The 23149-nt window shown below is 36.2% G+C and overlaps 1 pseudogene; it reads right to left on the bottom strand.

Moving 5' to 3' along the window:
* Positions 1-22085, bottom strand: part of LOC149572390 (TMV resistance protein N-like) — a 46122-nt pseudogene extending 24037 nt beyond the window's left edge.
* Between the last annotated feature and the right edge of the window lie 1064 nt (positions 22086-23149).

Raw genomic sequence — 23149 nt, 5'->3', positions numbered from 1 at the left:
AATCTCTGTGATGTGGTGGAGAGGAATTTTTCTAAGATGTCTACTTGATTTGAAGCTAGTTTGGTTGATCAAGATAAGGATAGGATGACAAAGGCATTCTGTAGATGTTTGTGGAGTTGGATTCTACCGATCCAAAAGAGTTGTTTGGACGATTAAGAGACTTGTTCGTGAGAGAAGATGGCATAGCAAGGTTGAGGTGGAAGAGGTTGATTTTGCTTATCAATTTGTGGAGTCTAATACAAAACCTATAGAGTAGTTGGAGGTTGTTTCTAAGAATATTCCTAACCTTGTTGATGCTAGGACAGAGGTTGATTTTCATGATTAGTTGGTTGAGTCTGACATGGAAATTGCAGAGCACTTGGTCTTGGATGATTTAGTTGCTATTGGTGATGAGTTGTATGTTGTAGAGCATCTTATTATGAGCAATGAGATTCCTAGTGTTGTGAGTTTGGCATGTGTTGATGGAGATCTACATATTGTTATTGATGTGGAGTTTGTTGTTGCTAATGTGAATTTTGTTGTTGCTAGTGTGGTTCCATTAGTTGCCGATGTGGATGAGGGTTTGCTGATGAAGTCTTATGTTTAGTTTGTTCTTGGGTGTGAGTATGTTGATTGGGTTGCTGATATGTATTTGATTCTGATTTTTTAGTGGATGAAGTAAAGATTATGGATTTCTAGATTTGTTCTATTGACTTTGATGAAGTGGAAGCCTTTGGTAAAGATGAAGTTGGTTGCAAATCTTTCTTTGGGCATCAAAGTATGGGACATACTTTTCTATTTACTTGGGGAGTCTGATGTAGGAGCATAGAGTTTGGATTTTGGTAGGGTTATGGTTTTCATGGTTAGGGATGTGTTGGAGACACATTGGAGAACCTTTCCTCGTGATTGCATAAAGATTGGATGGATTGAGTTGAAGCTTGAGTTGTTTGTACCTTGTTGCTGGAACTACATTTCTTTGGTTTTTGGGTGCTTGTTTCAAAGAATGAAACTAATTATCCTTAATAAATGAGAGGTTGTACACTTCATGGATTGAAGAGGGCCTAGATTACTTCCTTGTGTCAAGTGCAGAAGTTCTAATTCATTATGAGCTGGGAGATATGGCAATTCTCCTATAGTATCAATTTTGAGCAGACTACATGATAGGTTTCTATGCATGACTTTCAAGATGGATGAGCACTTTTGCTTGGGGAATCAGCCTTTATGCATTTAAGGGTTTGTAGAGGACCTAAATTTGTACCTATGTCTTGAAGCATGAGTTCTAATTGAATTGGAGCTATGAGATATCATGGTTTTAGTCAGATATTGATTTCTAGACATTTAATTGTTGTTATAGGCTAACTTGTGGCATTTAATTTATGTATTTGTATTTAATTTGTGTTCTAGCATGACTTGTGGCTTAGATTAGTATAGGGGTCTTGTGGAGTCTTTTAGTCATTCAGTTGAGTGTGGGGAGTAGCTCAAGAGCTAGTTTTTCTTGAGTTTGTGGATAGAGCACTAAATGTGAGGCAATTTACAATAGGATTATGATGGAGTTGTGAATGTGTGGATAGAGTACCAAATGTGAGATAATTTACACTTGGATCTTGGATCAAATTTGAAGAGTAGAACTAGGGATATGGCTGGGAAATAAGGAGATTGCTTGGTAGGCTTGCCAGCACAAGTTTAGATTTCTTCGGTAGTTTTCTTCTAAATTGTTGTTATGTTACAGATCTAGGCTAGCTGAGGTTGGTTTATAAGTTGGATCTTGTTAGATCTTGCATAACTAATTTTGTAATTGCTATTTGTATTTGGCCCTAACCTGGAAGGCCTTACAGTCGGGCATATTGCACGTAATCAATTATATTTTATGAATAAATTATTGTGAGTTGGTATTAGATCTTGCATTATTATTTCTTATTGTTGTATTTCCACTGCATGGTTATATTGTTGGGGGCTAGGACATCTCCTTTGAGGATACTCCTATCGTGCGCTATGTCACTAGTTCTTCTTTCATAGCTTGCATCCAATGATCATCTTTGCATGCCTCATCTGTGCTCTTAGGTTCCACTTGAGAAATTAGACACAATTCTTCATTCACTTTGTTCCTTGTCATCACACCTTTATCATTGCTCCCAATTATCTACTCCGGAGGTTGGTTCGTTGTCATGTTTATGCTACCAATTAAACTATAAAATTAAATAAAGTTTATATTAATTTTTCTCTAAAATTTAATCATCCTTCAATATATATTTTTTTTTTTATTAATTTATTTAATATTAAAATTATAAAAATTTGTATATTATTTTATGTTGATAAGGTTATTATAATTTAATTTATTTAAAATAAGGTCCAATTGTTTAATGGTAACATTGAGTTAGAATTTAATTTAAGAGAATTAGGATAATGTTTTTGAATTGTTAAAAATTAAATTGTTATAAATTCTATATGTAATTTGTATAAGTTATTTCATTTATTCAAGTTTTTTTAAAATGATTTATTAGTATATAGAAATGTTTTAAATTTAAATATATGAAAATTTTAAAAGAAATCAGGATCTAGAAAAATAATTTTATAAAGTTTTAAAAGAGTAATTAATTTAATCATTTGCTTCCTTATGAATCATGTGCATGCATTTGTAATTCACTTTATTTAAGACAATTCAAATTTTTAATAGTATATAATTTATTTTTTAAAATTTTGAAATTCCTTATAACTTATTTATTTTACTTTGTTAAATTAATTATTTTTTATAAACAAAGTCATTCTATTTTAATCCTAAGGCATAAATTTTCCTTATAATTAGATTTTTTAAAATTTTATAGTTTTTATTTATTATTAAGTATTTTGAAATAAAAATATTTAAAATAGAAGTAAATTATTATATATAATAAAATTAAATAATATATACTCAATAGTATTTAAAATTAAATAAATAATCTTATAGAATAATATATTATTAAATTGATAAATCTCTATAATTTTATTAATAAAAGAAAACTTTTGATTTGTCTTTAAAAAAGACTTAAATCATTAAATTAAACAAAGTTCTCTTATTATTTTTCCTTCAGAAAAATTTCTAAACTCGTATTTTTCATACTTTGTTGATTTCACATTTCAAAAATATTGAGGGGTTAATATATTCTTTCCATCATATGCATAACAGTCACTTCCTAACTTGCATGGTCGACCAGTACAGTTCGGTGAAGACATAGACTGACGGAGGTAATAAAACTGGGCACTAATACGGCCGCATGACACCTGTAGCAATATTTTGTACTAACGGCAGGGTACATGGCTAGGCATAGGCAGGGGTAAACAAAATAGTTTACCCTTTAGCCATTGCCAAGATTAGTGCCCCTAAAAAAAAGCCCCCTTCGTACATTTTTATAAAAAAAAGTGAGTATCGGCCAAGATTGTAAATTAGTATGCAGCCTGGGTTGTCCATCAGCAACAAGGGTGACGTTTGTGGAGGCTAACAGTACTGACAAGGCCCAACGAAGGTACATGAGCACCCAAATAAGGGCAGGGGGGCCACTACATGAGTGTGGCCTATAAACACATTTTTCTTTTGTAAAAAACAAATGCCTTCTTTATGTGAATTCTTTTAAATATTCAATTTTTAGCAAAATTATCTATTTTTCTATAACTAAAATAAATAAATCATTGCCTCAATTTGTGTGCCCAAGTCAATACTACCTAGGTGCAAAAGTAAAAAAAACTATCTCATATTTCAACAATGTCCAAACTGAATGTATTTTATATGCAAATAGGGGTTTTCGAGTGCTCTAAGCACGACGATGGTGTTTGTTTTTGCTCAAAGTGCCTCAAAAATAAGTGATCCCCTAGATCTAATTTAAAAACTTTTGAAAGCTCAAATCTTAAAACCAATGTCAAATCTCTCACAAACACAATAGGGGCATGACGATCTAGTGCTCTAATACCACGTTGAAGTCGATGAAAGCTCAACCCCACAGCTCCCAAGAATCACCTACATGGAAACACTTGTCACAGAAAGAGAGAAGCAAAAGCTATGGAGGTTGGAACTCCTAGATCCATAAATGAGAAATTCTCAATGAGCAAGAAAAGAGATTGATATTATCAACAAAAGTGAATCAATAAATACAAAGAGAGATCATAACCTTATAAAGGAGATTGAAACCCTAAAAAGGTCTAACCTAGGTTCCATCACAATAATCAATGAAAAGATAAATTATTAGATGCTTAAAATTTAGCTTAAGCAAACTAGAGTTAATTAGGAAATATCTAATTACTCTAACACATACTTGCAATCAAAGCCTTCATTAATCCATTTCTTGTCATAATTGTAGCTTTAATCCACCTCACCCTTTAACTTTTCTGTGCATCTTAAGATCTGTTAGAGAATCATAAAGTACGGTGATTCTCACCATACAGTGGAAGTGAGATCACCATACAGTAAGGTCTATCATACGTGCACATGTAATACAAAGTGTTTCTCATACATAATAAAAATGGAGTACGATACTAGTTGTGTACAGTTGCACATCCGTGTGATTGAAGGTCTGAAGTTAGATCACCATATGGTAACGTCTACCGTACTTGCACATGTACAAAGTGTTTGTCATACATTACAAAAATGGAGTACAATACTATTTGTGTACAGTTGAACATCTGTGTGAGCAAAGGCCTCTACGTGACCGAAGGTGTCCGCGTGACCGAATGTTGTTTCCCTTGTGACCGATAATGTAACGATTTATTTACTAAATTCTGCGTCGAATTGTAGTGTGCATAAATGGTTGCAAGATTCTTAAAGAAGGTATGTTGAAAATTAGGTCGATTCTAAAGGCAATATGAGCCTCTTGAAAATCTAGAGTCATTGTATCAAAAATTTTTATAGTAATACAAAAATTTGCTCAAGGTTTCAAGTGGTGGGGTTTTTCCCAAAAGGGTTTCCCGCATTAAATTTGTATTTCTCTGTAAATTGCTTAAAATTTTTTATTTATTTTCTTGCTCATCTCTATTTTAATTCATTGTTACTTCTTTCCTTGTCATTTGGCATTCAAAAAGTGTTTTTCCACTCTTGGTTTCCTAACAAATGGTATTAGAGCCTGGCCAGTTGTATTATCCTTGTCAAGTAGGGCTTGATTTTTTTGTGGCAATTTGGTTTTGCAAGTTTTTTTTTTCTGTAAATTGAGATGGCAAGTATGCCGGGACGAATGGACATTGAAATTTTCAATGGCACCAACTTTGAGTTGTGGAAACTTAAAGTAGAAGATCTACTAGTTGATTGAGATTTGCGAACTATCATATCCGACATTAAGCCTTCAAACATGAAACAAGAAGATTGGGAACTAACGGATCAGAAGGCCAGGGGATTGATAAGATTGTGTCTTGCACACTTGGTTTTATTGAATTTCCATGAAGAGAAAACCGTGCATTCCTTGTGCAAAAAATTAGGAAACATTTATCAGGGAAAACCCTTGGTAAACAACATTTTCCTACGAAAGAAATTGTACTTCTTGAAGGATGGAGGAACGACTATGGCAGATCACTTATAAACTCATTTAATATTTTGATTGCACAGTTGACATTTGTTGATGTGTCCATTGATGAAGAAGATTGGTGCATGTTATTGTTATGCTCATTGCCTAATTCGTGGGATAATTTGGTAACAGCTAACGGAAGTATGACTACCAAGTTGAAAATGGACGAAATAGTTGTTGCACTTCTGTGAGAGGAGATGCAAAAGAAATCCTCTGAGGTGGCCAAAGAAGCTTTAATTGTACGAGGCAAATCTAAGTAGAAAAGTAAGAAGAAGAACACTTTGTCAAAGTCTCAAGAGCGATCTGCCACTCCTGGAAAGAAGTCAAAGGTGAAGTGTTGGAATTGTGGGCAAAAAGGTCATATCCAAAGGGATTGCAAGGAGGAGAAAAAGAAGATAGAAGAAGAAATATACGTTTGACACTGAATCTTCTCAAAAAGACGTTGATGCCTTCATAGCAACCTTGACAATACCTGTGTCCTACAACGTATGATTGGTGGATTCAAGAGCATCATTCCACATGGCGTCTCACAAAGAGTGGTTCTCAAAATGTGAACCGTACGATGGTGGAAAGGTGTTCTTGGTGAGCGATTCCAAACTAGAAATTTTTGGCGACGAAAGAGTCAAAATTTAGTTTCCTAACTGCAAAGTAAAGGGAATTAATGGAGAACTTCACATACCCGATTTGGATAGATACCTACTTTTTGTCAATTAGTTGAATGATGTCGAAGTCCAAGTAACATTTATCCATGGTGGTTGCAAGACGACTATGGGATCTATTGTTTTAGTTGAGGGTGAACGTATTGGAATGCTATATAAGTTAGATGCCAAACCTATATGTTGTATTAGTGTCTTTGTCAAGTCTGATGAAATCAATATGCCCACACATGGTGTAAATGCAATGGAAGTAAAACTTCCTACTGAAAAAAAATGCTTTGGCATTATAGGCTTGGCCATATTGGTGAGAAAGGTTTAAAAACCTTAAAGAATAAAAAACAGGTTGAGGGATTGGTTAATTGTAACCTTGAATCTGATTTCTGTGAACGCTGCATCTATGGAAAGAAAAATTGTGTTCAATTTTATTCCTGTTCTCGAAAATCTTTTGCTTTGTTGGACTATATTCATTCTGGTGTATTTTGTCTTGTAGATATTCCTTCTTTGTCTAAGTCAAGATATTATGTTTTTTTTTTTAACAGTTATTCGAGAAGAACATTCAATTTTTTTTGAAAAACAAATCAGAAGCGTTCAGTTGTTTTGAGGAATTCAAAAACCTTGTTGAAAACCAAACCAAGAGAAAGATTAAATGTTTAAGGACGAATAATGGTGGTGAGTTTTGCAATGTAAATTTTGAAAAAGTTTGTGTAGATCACGACATCAAGAAGCATAAGACGACACCTTATACTCTGCAACAAAATTGATTAACGGAAAGGATGAATTTGTCGTTGATGAAGACAGCAAGGAGTATGATGGGAAGTGTTGGTCTTGATCAGAAGTTTTGGGCCAAAGCAAAGGTAAAAATGTGTTACTTGTTGAACCATTCTCCTACGGCAATGCTAGTTGAAAAGACACCTATGGAAGCATGACCTAGTAAGAAGCCCTCATTAAGACATTTGCATGTCTTTGATTGTGAAGCGTACACCCATGTACCTAAAGTGAGTAGGTCGAAGTTGGATAACAAAGCAGTGAAGTGTATCTTCATCAAGTACAGTATTGGTGTGAAGGGATAAAAATTACAAAACCCTCTCACTGAAAAGAGGTGTTGTACAGAAATAGTGTTATCTTTTGTGAGATGAAACCTATCTCACTAGAGCAACCAAAGAAGACTGAAAAGAGAAAGGAAGAAGTTCAAAGCCCTTTAGGACCCGTTTGGTTGCAGGCATAGGAATTGGGAATTAGAAGAGAAAAATTGAATGGGAATAGGAAATTACAATCCAATTCCTTCAATCTCTTGTTTGGTTGCACAAACTTGAATTGAACATAATTTATAGAGAGTTTCAATATCAGCAGTTTTTTAGCTTATCTATTCAATTTTCTGGCTTGTAGACAAAAACCTGGAGAGCATCTACAACTTTTCGACGAAGCCCATCATTCACCGAAGAAAAAAAGAGTTGAACACCTACTCCTCCTCTCAAAGAAAACTGACAAGTTCTAGAAATTCGAGGCCTCTGGCACTAGTGGGGCTATGCATGTGAATCCATTTGAAAGTAGACATAATAGAAGAAAAAAAAGATGGAAAGAAGAATGCCCAAAAACAACGCTCCTCTCATTAGAAGATATTTGTTCCATTCATTGTCCTCTTCAGTTGGAGGACTAAAAATATATGTTTTCTTGGTATTCCTCGTCACTCATAATTTTCGTGCCCTCCATTTTGTAGAGCTATGCAAAAATCGAAATTGTTGTTATTTTTGCAAGAGGAATATATATATTTTTTCAGTGTCACCAATTTGAAAATGGCCATGATTTTTCATTTTGGGGAGCTTCAACAAGAAGTTATAATGAAGCGGATCTGAAAACATTTTCAAATAAGAAAAATTTAAAATGGGAATGGGAATAGCAATTCCAATTACAAGTATTTTGGAGAATGGACAAATGCTTGTTTTGGGGCAAAATGGGAATACGTATTCCTATTCCCAACTCTAATTTGGCGCACCAAACAGAGAATTAAAAATGAATTCTAATTTTCTATTCCTATTCTACTTGTATTCCAGCAACAAAATGGGCCCTTAGGGCCCATTTGGTTGCTGAAATAGAACCAGAATAGGAATAGGAAATTAGAATATGATTTGTATTCTTTGTTTGGTGCATGGAATAAGAATATGGAATAGGAATACGTATTCTCATTTTAGCCCCAAAATGAGCTTTTGTCCATTCCAAAAAATACTTGTAATTGAAATTGCTATTATTGCATTCATTTTAACTTTCTCAAATTTGATTAAATTTTCAAATCCGCTTTGCCCTAGGGTGAGCGCTGGAACTTTGTTTTCAATATTTTCAAATATTTCAGCGATTTTCCAATGGCGCCAATTGCATCTTCAGAAATATTTTCAAATGGCACCGATTGCAAGTGAACCCTATTCCAATTTAAGTTTGCATAACCAAACAACGGATAAACAAGATTGGATTGCATTTTTCCATTCCTATTCTTCATTCTCCATTCTCATTCAAATTTTCTATTCTAATTCTCAATTCCTACGCTTGCAACCAAATGGGCCCTTAGCTTCCAGATGAGAGGTATTTCAGACTCCAAATGAAGTTGAGAGTAAGAATCCAAAAATACCTGAGAATGAGGATGAGGAGAGCCCGAGCGACAATTAAAGTGAAGAAGAAAATGATCTTAAACTTCATGTTAAACCTCAGGAAGTTTCACCACAGGAAGTGAGGAGATCTACTCAGGAGAGGTGAAAACCTAATAGGTACAATTATTCACCAAAGAGGTTTACTTATTCTATGATGAATGTTAATTGTGCCTATTCTTTGCTTACAGATGTTGATGAGCTTAGCACTATCAAAGAAGCAATTAATATGCCAAATTCAAGTTCCTAGTTGTCAACAATGAAGGATGAAATGAAATTTTTGGAAAAGAACAAAACTTGGGGTCTAGTACCCTTGCCTAACAGTAGAAAGTCTATGGGATTTAAATGGGTGTTTAAAAAGAAGTACAGTCTAGACAACCGGGTTGACAAGTACAAGGCAAGATTGGTTGGGAAGGGGATATTCTCAAAAAGGAGGAATTGATTATGGAGAAATATTTTCTCCTGTAGCTAAGTTAATGTCAATCGAATTTCTGATTTCACTTATAAACACATGACATTGAGATTGAGCAGATGGATATGATGATGACATTTCTTCATGGTGGTCTTGAAGAAGAGATATACATGTCCCAACCAGAGTACTTTGCAAAAAAGGCTTAAGAGCATCTAATATGTAAACTAAAAAAGTCTTTGTATGGTTTCAAACAGTCGCCCAAAATGTGATACCAAAAGTATGATGCATATGTTTTGTCTTTGGGTTTTATGAGATCTAAATCGGATCATTATGTGTATTATAAAGCTAAAGGTGATCAGATACTTATTATTGCTCTATATGTAGATGATATGTTGTTTATAGGCAATGGTAAGGAAATTATTTCAGAATTAAAATCTCAGTTGTCTGTGAAGTTTGAAATGAAAGATTTAGGGACGACAATATTTATTTTGGTGATGGAAATCAAAAGGGACAAAGTTGGCAAAAAGCTTTGGCTCAACCAAAGACAATATATTACCAATGATCTAGAGTGGTTTAATATGTCTAATTGCAGGCAATAGGTAGTTCCAGTGTTACATGGAAAAAAGCTACCGGTCGATGATAGTCCAAAATCTCCTAATGAGATTGGAGAAATGAAGTAGGTACCCTATGCTAGTGTTGTTTGAAGTCTCATGTACGTAATGGTCAGTACAAGAATGAACATTGCACAATCAGTGGGAGTATTGAGTCGGTTTATGGAGAATCTGGGCAAGCCACATTAGGATGTTGTGAAGAGAGTTATAAGATATTTGAAGGGTACATCATAGTATGCATTGAGTTATCAAATTAACTTAGTTGGATCAAATAGATTAGTTACCATTGAAGACTATGTGAATTATAGTTGAGTTGGGGACATTGAAGGAAGAAGATCCACCAATGGATATGTATTCATGATGAACGGTGGTGCTATCAATTGGATGAGCAAACGACAATGTGTAGTTGCATTATTGACAACTGAGGCAGAGTACATGGCATCTACTCATGTGTGTCAGGAAGCAGTTTGCCTTTAGCGCTTGTGTTTGATGTTGGTTATGATGTTGGAAGAATTAAAATTCTTTGTGACAGTCGTAGTGCAATATGTTTGGCAAAGAATCCTACTTTCCATGCCAAAACAAAGCACATTGACATACAATATCATCTTGTATGTGACATGGTTGAAGATGGAAAGGTAAATTTTAAAAAGGTTGGCACTCATGAGAATATTGCAAATGCATTGACAAAGTCAGTGAACATAGCTAAGTTTAAGCAATGCACAAGCTCAACTAGGCTAAAAGCCCCTGACTCTTGTTAGTCATGATGAGTAACTCCATATTCATCAAGTGGGAGATTGTTAGAAAATGATGGAGTATGGTGATTATCAACGTACGATGGAAGTGAGACTGCTATATGATAAAATCTACCCTACTTGCACATGTAGTACAAAGTGTCTCTCGTACATTATATAAGTCATGGCACCGTTGGCTTTAAAATATTTCTTAAGAAATAGAAAGTGGCTTCCCCTCTATTTTATAAGAAACCCCCTTCCATGAGACCTTGCCTAAACTTACTTATTAAATTTCTGACTCGTGTAAATGTCCTTTTCGTCACAAAATTTCTAACAGTTAAAATAAAAATGCCTTGTAGTTAAGTACCAAGACCAATAAAGGGTGAAAAAGCTCATCTAACTAATCTCTTTACATTTTTTTGCTTATCATTAGTGAGAACTAATTTTAATCCCAAGGGTATACCAAAGATCGATCCAATGCAATCAATGGGAGTAAGACCCCAATTAAAGTCAATCACTTTATTTCCCTCTTTGAGGATGTGACTGATAGTAATCTTGTCAAAGAGATCCATTAGAACTCTGCAATCATCTATACTACTCAATGATTCACATGGGCATGAAATTGTTTTCAAGAGGCTGTCAATAAGTAGTTTCGAGTCTCCCTCAATGACTTCATTTTTGTAACCCAAAGTCTTTTGCCCATAGCACATAGTTGTAGTTAAAGCAAAATTATTAGTGCCTTTGGCCAGCACCTTCCTGAATCTCATGATCATATTGTCTTTTCAATCCCTTATAAGACATCTAGTAGCAAGAATAACTAGGTTGCCTTTTCAACACCCATCAACATTACATTCTAATTATCTGGTGTTTGGAGGAGCCCACTTACTAAACTGTCTTCCAAATTTTAACCCAAATAATGTTGCATAAATTATGGTTTAAACCCCAAATTTTTTTAACTCTTTCTTCCTTAAGATGAGGAAAATGATGCCCTTCTTAAAGGAAACAAATTCAAGTTCTCCCTCACTTGGTTTTTAGTTGTTACATTCCTTCCACACATCCCAAGCCATGTTGAGAAGGGATTTGGTGCCACACGTCTTTGAGGACAAGATGATCAAGCGGGTTATTATCCCATTGACATATCATAATTTTGCTAGACAAAGGTCTCACCCAATCCATCTAGAAAGAAGGGAGAATAAGAGACAACATTTCATTAGTGAGCTTACAATTAATGAAGATGTGATGAATAGATTCGCTCTGTTCATAGGAAATGGAACATTTGTTAACAAATTGGAAGCCTTTATTATGAGGTTATCCATAGTCAAAATTCTCTCGTATGCCAAAAACCACCAAAAGCAACTATGTTTTGGAATCATTCTAGGATTCCATAGGCAGCAACTAAGTTTTGCAATCATTCTAGGATTCCATAAGTAATTCCACAGAGCTTCATTAATAGGACAATTCTCGATAATCGAGTAAGCAGAGCTATCGGTAAACTAACTTAAGTTAATAAGTCTCTAGAATATTTTATCCTACTTGATTTGTTTAAATAGGGAGCACAAAGGAAGCAAGTTAAATTGCATTTCAATATCTTCCCTTCTAATAGTTCCATTCTCTAGATCGTAGCATTATCTCTCCACAGAGCAAGAAAGTTGATCCATTCAACAATTCCACAACTCCATTTTAATTATTTACTCACTTTAGCCTAGATCCCTAGTAAGCCAATTTTTTATACGAGGAACAAGCACTTGGACAAACAAATTTTGTAGCTAAAGCTAAGTCCAAAAGAAAGTGCTACCACTATTCCCTATTATTTTCCTACAACCATTCCAAAGGACAAATTTCACTTTTTAGATTTTGTTCCACAAAGGAGAACAGCTCACCATATTCTAAGACATAAGAAAGGAATCAACATTTTCATTACTCAAGTATTTGCTTTCTAAGATTTTAGTCCAGTCTATCTTATCTTCCATGAGAATCCACCCAATTTTAGCAACCAAAGTTGTATTCACCTTCCTTATACTTCTAATTCCTGTTTCCCCAATATTCTTGTGGGTATGCACTTTATCCTAGCTAAAAAGTGTCATTCTATTTTTTATTTAGTACACGACCAAAGAAACGATGTTTGGATTTTCTAAATAGAGCATGAGGGAACGAAAGTAGACAATGATGCTTTGGAGATAGGATTTTAGCATTGGATTTTAACCCAAGCTATAAGAAGTTTCTCGTTCCACTCAACTAGTTTTTTTTAGAAATCTTTAAATCAGTTTAATCCAATGGGAAAACGAAGGGAACTTACCTATAAGGAGGTGGCCTTAATAGGTCTCTCAAAGGAAGGCAAATTTGCAACCCAGAATTCTAAAGATTTTTATTTGGGCAAGGTCTGAAGTATTGAAAATGTAGATTTTACTTCTCTCTTAGTTTATATGATGACCAAAGAGGGTAGCATGGTTGATCGAATACTCTTCCAGCACTTAACTTTTGAAACAAAAACAACCCCAAATAAGATTGTGCCGTTAACAAATTGTCGGTGTGCTGACAAGGACAATGTAAAGGCAGCCCTGATCCCCTTCAAAGAATAATCTTCACTAATTTTTTGGATGTTTCTATAATGTTAGAGAAAAAAAATATATTAATTTGCATTTGTTATTATATCTTTAAAAAAAATTCTAGCAATAAAGAATATTTAATTTCCTCTAAATACTTTTGTTCGACATCTAAAACAAAGGCATAGTGGGAATTTCATAAAAAGAAGAGAAATAAAGGAATCATTTTATGGAAGTTAAAATAAGAGAACTAGTGCTCATTAGGCGAAGGGCTTATGTATGAGTTGCTCATTCATATGATAGGCAAAAGGAATAGTCATCTTAAGCAGATTAAATGTTTGTTATCATAATGGTTGCCTCATCAGTTGAATCTAGCATTACAATGTATGAATATTAAAGGAAATGTACTAATGATGTATTCATAGATATTGACTGAGAGATTAAGATCTGGAGAAATTAAATTGGAGATTGGGGATGATTCATTCAATGAGAAGCAACTAATTTTATTGTTCGAATGTAAATAGTTGAATTTGTCTCAATCTATGGAGCACTTGCTTTCACTGCAAATAATTAAGTTTGTATCAATCCAGATAGCAATTGTTTCACATGCATAAATTTTCTAAATTTGTACACATAATGAGTGGAGATAGTCTTGGTTCATAATTTTGAAAATTTGTTATTATGGATGAATGGATTTGTCTCAATACAAGGAGATCTATGATTGTCAATAACGAAGTATGGTTTAGGTTAATATTGATGGAGATTAGAAATTTGTCTAGACAAAAGAAGTTTGGTATAGTGCAAACAAGAAGGTTAGGCAATAATTTCTAGAGACAAGAAAGCTTATGTTGATGCTAATGAAGGGTTTGAGATTCAAGACAATTTCATTGATGAAAAAGTTTAGGCTAATGCTAATAAAGTTTTGTCCTTGTTTAAATTCATAATGTAAGCCTTAAGGTGTGATTATTGGAAAATAATATTTACATTAAGTAATTAAAATAATTTGTAGTTAAATTAGAAGATAAATTCCTATAAATTAATTTTATATAAGTACATAATAACTTTATAAGACAAATATTATGATAAATTTACTTAATATAATGGAAAAAACTGCAAAAATATCTCTTCAATATTATTTATGTTGCAATTTATTTTTTGCATTTTACTTTTATTTTTTACATTGTGATTCAGTTTTTATTTTCAATTAATGGAGTTGAACACAATTGTCAATTAAACAAAAGTACAGTCCTAAAAACTGTAAGATTGAAAGTGTAGTTCTAAGCAACTAAAATAGAAAATACTTACAAGTGAATCATCCCATAATTGTTGATATTGTGAAGGCCAACAGTCATCATTGTTCCCTCCAATAATCGAGTCTCTTGGTTTCCAAAGACTCTTCATTTGTAATATTATTGGAGCCCATTTATATGCTGCTCCTGCTCATTTTGTAAACAACTTTTTCTTATTAATTCAATACTCTGCAGTCTGGAGGTAGCCACTATTGTGGTGAACTAGGATAAATCCGGTGTTGTGTATTTCTTCTTATTGCGACATTTAATTTCTTTGTTTAAATCCTTTCAATTGGTATCAGAGCTCGAGGTGTGCAGATTGGAAAATCAGTGTTGAATTTTTCGAAAACATGGAGGATTTGAAAATAGAGAAATTTACAAGCAAGAATTATAGCCTGTGGAAAGTGCAGATGCGTTCCTTGTTGGTTAAGCAAGACTTGGCTCTCGCAATCGAAGGAAAGTCTAAGAAACCGTCTACAATGACTGATGAAGATTGGAAAAAGATGGATGACAAGGCGATGGCATCCATTTTTCTCTCACTAGCGAAAAATGTCTTGTTCAATGTCTCAAATGAGACGTCAACGAAAGAGGTTAGGGACAAACTTCAGAATATGTATCAAACGGCGTCGGCTGCAAACAAAATCTTCATTATGAAGAAACTCTACAAACTGAAAACGAAGGAAGGGATTGCAATGTCAAATCATATAAATGATTTGAACACCCTATTATGTCAAGCAAGCTCGGTTGGTATGACTCAAGATGACGAATCCAAAGCAATCATCTTGTTATGTTCTTTACCTGACAGTTGGGATCCTATAGTTACAGTTGTAAGTACTTCAAGCTCTACGAAGTCAAAGTTGGCCTATGATGAAGTTGTTACCACTTTGTTAAGTGAAGACATGAGAAGGAGTAACAAAGACTCCTCATCCGGTGATGCTCTCACTATGGTCAGCACTGAGAGAAGAGGAAGAAGCCATCATAGAGGAAATAATAATTACAATCAGCGAAGATCAAAGTCACCCAATCGTTCAAGGTCAAGAGGTAGGAATGGTGAATGCTGGTTTTGTGGTAAGCCTGGCCACACAAAGAGAAATAGTCGGACTTACAAGAAAGCACAAGAAAATGTGAGAAACATGGAAGCAAATACAGCCTATGAGAAAGATGAATGTGCTTTAGTTCTTTCCACAAGTGACACAAAATTAGATTCTTGGGTGATAGATTTCGGAGCTTCTTTCCATGCTACTTCATGTACGAATTGTTTCACAAACTACCATGAAGGTCAATTTGGAGAGGTATTTCTTGGAGACAATAAATCCTGCGAAATAGTTGGCAAAGGTGACATTTTGTTACAGTTGGAAGATGGAGGGAAATGGTTGTTAAAAGATGTTCGCCATGTTCCCAAATTAAAGCAAAATCTGATTTCGGTCAGTCAGCTCTTTGCCCAAGGATATTATCCCTTCTTATATCTGGATACTTGGAAAGTTACCAAGGGTTCGAGAATAATTGCCAAGGGAAACAAAGTTGGCAATCTTTATGTCCTTGAGAAGCCTACTGAAATAGGGGCTGCTATGACAGTCATGGGCAGCGATGCAGCACTTTGGCATCAAAGATTAGGCCACATGAGCAAAAAGGGCATTGAGATAATGCTCAAAAGGGATCAACTACCGAGTCTCCAATCAGCAAATTTGGAATTTTGTGAACATTGTCTTTACGGAAAACAAAAGTGGGTCAGCTTCTTGAAAGATGGACATGATCTCAAGGAGAAACCATTGGAACTTGTACACTCGGATGTCTTTGGTCCGGTTGAGGTAAGCTCTTTAGGAGGTTCAAAAAATTTTGTTACATTCCTTGATGACTGAACTAGGAAAGTATGGATATACATGATGGCAAATAAATCTGAAGTTTTTTCTAAGTTTAAAGTTTTCAAAGCTCTTGTTGAAAACCAAAGGGGTCATAAGATTAAAAGTTTTAAAACGGATAATGGAGGTGAGTTTTGTTCGTTGGAGTTCGACAATTATTGTGCAAATAATGGTATTCGTAGGGTGAAAGTTGTACCCTACACCGCTCAAGAAAATGGGGCAGCGGAAAGACTCAATAGGACAATAATGGAGAAAGCTCGGTGTATGCTTTCTAATGCAGGATTGGGCAAAGAATTCTGGGCTGAGGCATGTAATACAGCCGTATATCTCATTAATCGAAGTCCTTCTTCAAGGTTGAACTTCGGAATTCCAGAAGAGGAATGGCAAGGTAGAAGACTCTCTTATTCTCATCTTAAAGTTTTTGGTTGTCAGGCTTTTGCACATGTGCCCAAAGAAAAAAGAAGCAAGCTGGATCCTAAATTCGAGCCTTGCATATTCGTTGGCTATGGAGAGGATCAGTTTGGCTTCAGGCTTTGGAGCTTAACTGATAAGAAGATTATTAGAAGCAGAGACGTTGTTTTCAATGAGAAAACATTTCCAGCATTAAATTCTCAGGAAATGTCTAAAAAAGAATTTGTGCCAATCGTTGCACAAAGGAATGTTGGATTGAATCCACAAACAGTTTCTAACACTATTTCATATAGTCCCACCTCTGTACTATTTCCAAATTTATCATCTTCTTCCACTCCTGGGAACACAGGACATGATGATAGTTCTACACAAGAGTTTTTTGATATCTCTTCTCATGACAGGAATTTGTCTCTCCATTACGATCAAGCTTGTGAAAGTTTTTCAAACCAAAGTTCAAGGGATCCTCTTATTACAATGGGCTATCAGTCAAAGGACTATAATGCTCATCCATAGATGCAGGGTGGGCAAATAGAACCGCAGGACATCAATCTGGAGGATGAGAGTAATTCGCAGGCTGTGCCAATTGATATCCATGGCAATCCCGTCTATATACAAAGTACTCACAGTAAACGTATGTCACTATATCCATTTGAGCATGGTGGAAACTCAAGCCACAATCTTGGCAATACACGTGGGGAATTTCAGAGTGTAGGTCCAACTAATCTGCAGCCTGCACATAATCCGCAAGGGGCAAATGAAAACCAGGTTCAAACGCACGTAACAGAGGTGAATGTGCAGGGTGCAGAACTCCATCCCAATGTGTTAGAGTTGTTTCACAGGGTCTGCAAATTGATTTGCAGGATGTTAATGTGCAGGGTAATCATGGTGGGAGCACAGACCAGCATCTTGGTAATTCACAGGAACAGCTTCATGCAGAGGAGACAGTTTCATGGCAGTTTCATGGCAGTCAAAGTCCCTTTCACCGTGTAGGTAATATGGTAGGTAGAGGTAACATGTCTCCAAATCAACATAGTTTACATACCGATTTTGAGGCACCCAATACAAATATATCACAGGGAGAAGGCACACTTCAAAATAATCTTCAAGCGTTTGATCAAACATACCCTCGTGATATTGGAAAAAAATCTCACAATTCCAATACACAACAAAGACGATACATTGTTTCAAAAGGAAGCCCTCATGATTTATGTGATATGACCATTTCAGAATCTAATAAAAATCAAAGTGATGTCTATCCTAAAAGGACTGCTATTAACGATAGAGGAGAACAAGAAAATCCTCAAGGCTTGAGAAAGTGTACTAGAGAAAGGAAAATTCCAACTAAATTCTCTGATTATGAATTATTGTATGCTGAAGAAGCAGAGCCTTCAATTCTAGTTTCAAAATTTTCAGAACCATCTACATTCAAAGCAGCTCTCAATGATGTCAATAGTGATAAATGGCAAACAACGATGCGTGAAGAAATGGATTCTTTACTCAAGAATCGAACCTGGGATTTGGTCTCTCTTCCGCCTAATCGAAGACCACTTAGGAACAAGTGGATATATCGTGTGAAAGATGAAGCGGAAGGCAATAAACGCTTCAAAGCTAGATTGGTGGTAAAGGGATTTGATCATAAACAAGGGATAGATTTCAATGAAATCTTCTCATCAGTTGTCAAAATGACAACTATCCGAACTGTTCTGGGATTAGCAGCTGCATGGGATCTTGAATTAGAACAACTTGATGTGAAAACCGCTTTCCTACATGGTGATGTAGAAGAAGAATTGTACATGGAGCAGCCACAAGGGTTCGTAAAGAAGGGACATGAACACCTTTATTGCAAATTAAATCGGAGCTTGTATGGCCTGAAACAAGCCCCAAGACAGTGGTATGTAAAATTTGATCGCTTCATGGCTGAGCATAATTTCACAAGATGTGAATCAGACCCATGTGTCTACTTCAAGAAACTTCCAAGTGGAGAGTTTGTCATCCTTCTTCTTTATGTCGATGACATGTTAGTAGATGGCACAAACAACAGAATCATTAATGAGTTGAAGCAAAAATTGGCAAGCAAATTTGCAATGAAAGACTTAGGGGTGGCCAAAAGGATTCTTGGCATGACAATCACAAGGGATAGGAAAAAGAGGGAAATCACTTTGTCTTAAAAACAATACATTGACAAAGTTGTTGAAAGATTTGGCATGGCTGAATCAAAAGTAACTCATATTCCTCTTGTTGGTCACTTTCGATTAAGTTCTGAATTATGTCCTCAAACACAGGAAGAAAAAGAATTTATGGAGAAAATTCCATACAAATCAGCCATTGGTAGTATTATGTATGCTATGGTTTCTACTCGCCCCGACATTGCTCATGCGGTGGGAGTTGTGAGCAGGTTCATGAGCAATCCTGAAAAAGCTCATTGGGAAGCAGTCAAATGGATACTAAGGTATCTAAAAGGCACTTCAGATTATGTTTTATGTTTTGGCGGAAACAAAGTTCAGCTACAAGGTTACACTGATCCTGATCTTGCTGGAGACTTGGATAAACGAAGGTCTACCACTGGTTACACCTTCACATTTGCTGGAGCTGCGATCAGCTGGGCATCACGGTTGCAACATTCCATTGCTCTTTTTTTAGCTGAAGTTAAATACTTAGCTCTTTCTGAAGGTGCAAGGGAAATGATTTGGCTTCAGCGGTTACTTGGTGACTTGAAAGTTCATCAAAATGAATATAATCTATTTTGTGACAGTCGTAGTGCGATCTTCATGGCACATAATCAGTCATCCCAACATCGCTCCAAGCATGTTGATGCACATGCTCACTTTGTTCGTTGCAGTCGAAGAGGGCAAGCTGAATGTTGTCAAGATTGACACCAAGATCAATCCGACTGATATATTCACGAAGGTTGTTGCCAAAGAGAAGTTCGAATGTGCTAGAACTTCTCTTGGGCTTGTGAAGAAAAGATAGATCATTCTTTGAGCAGGGTATTGGGTGATCAATTGCAGCATTGGTTGTCCTTCAGGTGGGAGTTTGTTGATATTGTGAAGGCCAACAGTCATCATTGTTCCCTCCAATAATCAAGTCTCTTGGTTTCCAAAGACTCTTCATTTGTAATATTATTGGAGACCATTTATATGCTGCTCGTGCTCATTTTGTAAACAACTTTTTCTTATTAATTCAATACTCTGCAGTCTGGACGTAACCACTATTGTAGTGAACCAGGATAAATCCGGTGTTGTGTATTTCTTCTTATTGCGACATTTAATTTCTTTGTTTAAATCCTTTAAATAATTGTTCTAAGCGGCGACCATCCCTCAACTCCAAAATTCTTAAATCTTTGAGTGACCATGATGACGGAAGTTTACTCTCCTCAAATTCATTGAATTGATCAAATTTCAGCAAGACGGGCTTTTCCAACGATGTTGAGAAATATTTGATAAACCGATCTCTACTATGAGAGAAAAGCCTCAATCCGAGCGGGGAAGGCGGAGGATGCCCAAAACATCTGTTTGAGGTTCCTATCGACTCAAAAAACTTTTTCAGACGCCGTCCGCGAGACAATGGCTCCTCACTATACTCAAATCGAGGAGCATATGGTCCTCTAATAGATCTTCCAACCTGAATAGTAAAACGAAGAATATACTGCATTAATTTTAATGTGAAGACAATAGGGCACGCATACAAAGAAATGACACACTCAGTAATGAAATATTAAGTGAAACTCACCGCTGTCTGTTTCTTTATATTCATCAGTTGCTCTGGAAGCCATACACGATAAGTTATTGGATGTCTACCTGCCAGATCCCTTCCCAACTCCCTTAGGTGGTCATGCATTGTTATATAATTATTTCCATCAACAGCAATCAGACACTTGCTAACAAGTGTTTCCCATCCCTGCAACCCCCTCCACTTCGATCCATTCCATACTTCAATAGCCAAGCTTGAGTCTTGTCCTATGAAGAAACAAGCCACGTCCATGAACATCTCTTGCATTTCTTCATCAAGTGAATCGTAGCTGACTTTCAACCTCTCTTTAATATCTGCGGGCAGTATCCGAGAAATCTTTTCCAGCTCGGATTTCCAATAACCCTTGGCCCTGCGCCCATAGATTAGTCCCCCAAAAACCTCTAGTGACAACGGCAATCCATTGCAAACTTCCAAAAACTGTTCAACAATATTTTCAAATCCCTCTTCCGCATGGGGTTGCAAGAAAGCGTGCCGACAGAAAAGTTCCCTTGCACGGAAGTGTTCCAATCCTTTAATCATGTAAATATGGGAGCCCCATTTTGCAAGGAGATCCATCTCCCGAGTTGTGACGATGACAAGACTGCCCGATGCAAGGCAGTCTTGACCTGTCAACAGAGCATCTAGTTGGTCTTCGCGATCCACGTCATCCAAAACTATGAGCGCGTGAACAGATCTCAATCGAGTTGCCAGAGTCGCTTTGCCCTCTTCTATATTGTCGAATGCTGAGGCTTGGAAACCGAGGTCTACAAGAAGCTTTTTCTGCTTCTCGTGCAAGGTCTTTTTGCTTGCAGCATCCCGCACTTAAAATACAAAACTGGAGCTTTGGTAGGATGAAGATTTCCTGTTAAACAACTCTTTTGCCAGCGTGGTCTTACCTGCCCCGCCCATTCCCACGATCCCCACAATTTGGACATTCTGGGTAAGAGCGGCTGTCTCTCTTTCAAAATCCAGTACGATGTCATCAAGTCCAACGGGTTTTCGAGCAACAAGTAAGGGGGGCTTTGGCAGTATTTTGGATACCCTATTCACAATATTCTTCCACAGCATCCCCTCTTCTCTAAACATATGTGCAGAGAATATATTGAACAAACATGAGAACACGGAAGTAGCAACGACACTGGAAATTAAAATAAGAAGAGGAAAAGATGGTATGTGAGGTTATTTGCTACTTACCTATCATTCCTGAACCCGATGCCGTTAAGAAATGAAGCTTTCTCCAGTGCCAACATCCACTCCTCAAGCTTTTCGGGAGAGTATCTTCCCTTATCTTTGTAATGAGAAAAGGCAGCAGCATATACTCCTTTATCTTGACGCACCCAGCGCAGGTCGGAAGGCTTAACGTGATAGAAGACGAATAACAGTTTTACCCGTCTGGAGCATGAAAGCGAGTTCTGACAAACACCAAGGGGATTCAGCATAGTTAATAGAGAAAATGGCAAGATAAACTGAAGCTGAGCGCATGGCCTGTTCGATTTTTGCAGGAAAGGCATCACCAAGTTGAAGGGAATCGACATCAAGAAAGACAGGTACTCCCGCAGCGCTAAGCTTACCACGGATGTTGGTAGCGAGAGTTAATTTGACGTCAGTTCCCCGATGGTTAATGAAAACATCGAAATAATTAGTGGAAGGAGCAGAATCGCATACAGAAGCGGGCACAATCTCCTGAAAAGGTTTCACAGTTGCCATAGAATTCATTCAAATGTCTCAATTCTCTCTCTGAATGCACCAAACATAAAGGATAAGAGTAAACAAGAAAAAGTTTCTCCACTGAATGTGCGAGAGGGAATGTGTTGTAAAGACGCGTCTATTGGGTAAAGCAAAAGATGTACGATCATTCAGTGACCCCTTGACTGTTACTTTGTAGCGTACACGGAACGCAATCAAATTGGCTTGAAATATATAATCTCTCTCTCACGCACATATATCTTCGAGACAATTTAACACTTAGCTTAAAATGTATTATAAGCATAGCCTTGGGACTAATTAATTATGTAATTTTCTGTACTAGCGGACACATTATATTAAATAATAATAATAAATAATAAAAATAATACACCCATACGATAATTGAAAAAGACATTAATCTTTGCTTAACTTCCCGCTAGAAAATTAGGTATCAAGTAAGAGTAAACAAGAAAAAATTGTCTCGTTTGTTTTACATTCTTGTGTAAACAAGAATGTGTAAAGCAAAGGATGTATGATCATTCAGTGAGCCCTTGACTGTTACTTTGTAGCGTACATGGAACGCGATCAAATTGGCAGACGTGGAAGGTGGAGATTCATTGTTGCGAGATGTCTAAGGTGCAGATTAACTCTGGCAAAGTCCAGAGAGGTTTCGTAGGGTACAACGTCGGCAGAGTATTTGAAAATGAGTTTTCCCTGGGACGGCACTAAAGTGGAGTCGAGTATAAGTTGATAGTGGGTTGGAATCCATTTTCAAAAAGACAAGCTGTCAGAAGAAAGTTCTGCGAATTTCATCAGAAATATCTATGGCATTATCTTTGATGCCCTGTAATTAGTAAAAGTCGATTTGACGTAGCCCTGCAAAATCGGCGGTTTGTCTATTGAGCAGCATTGGAAAATAGGGTTCGTGGAATTTTAGAAACTCGGATTTTTACAAATTTTGGTTTAGCCAAATCAAGGTTTTGCATATCTTCATTTCAATTTTTAGGATTTTACTGAAACTGTTTGTGTCACTCGGAAGATGCGTGTGAAGTGCATAAGTTTGGAGTTGAAGGCAAATTTCAAAA

This window comes from Cupressus sempervirens, chromosome 2 (assembly GCF_028749045.1).
Source record: "Cupressus sempervirens isolate cs-2001-9-10 chromosome 2, ASM2874904v1, whole genome shotgun sequence".
In the NCBI taxonomy this organism is placed as follows: Eukaryota; Viridiplantae; Streptophyta; class Pinopsida; order Cupressales; family Cupressaceae; genus Cupressus; species Cupressus sempervirens.
The sequence above is the reverse complement of the archived record's forward strand: the minus strand, read 5'-3'. Positions and strand labels throughout refer to the sequence as shown.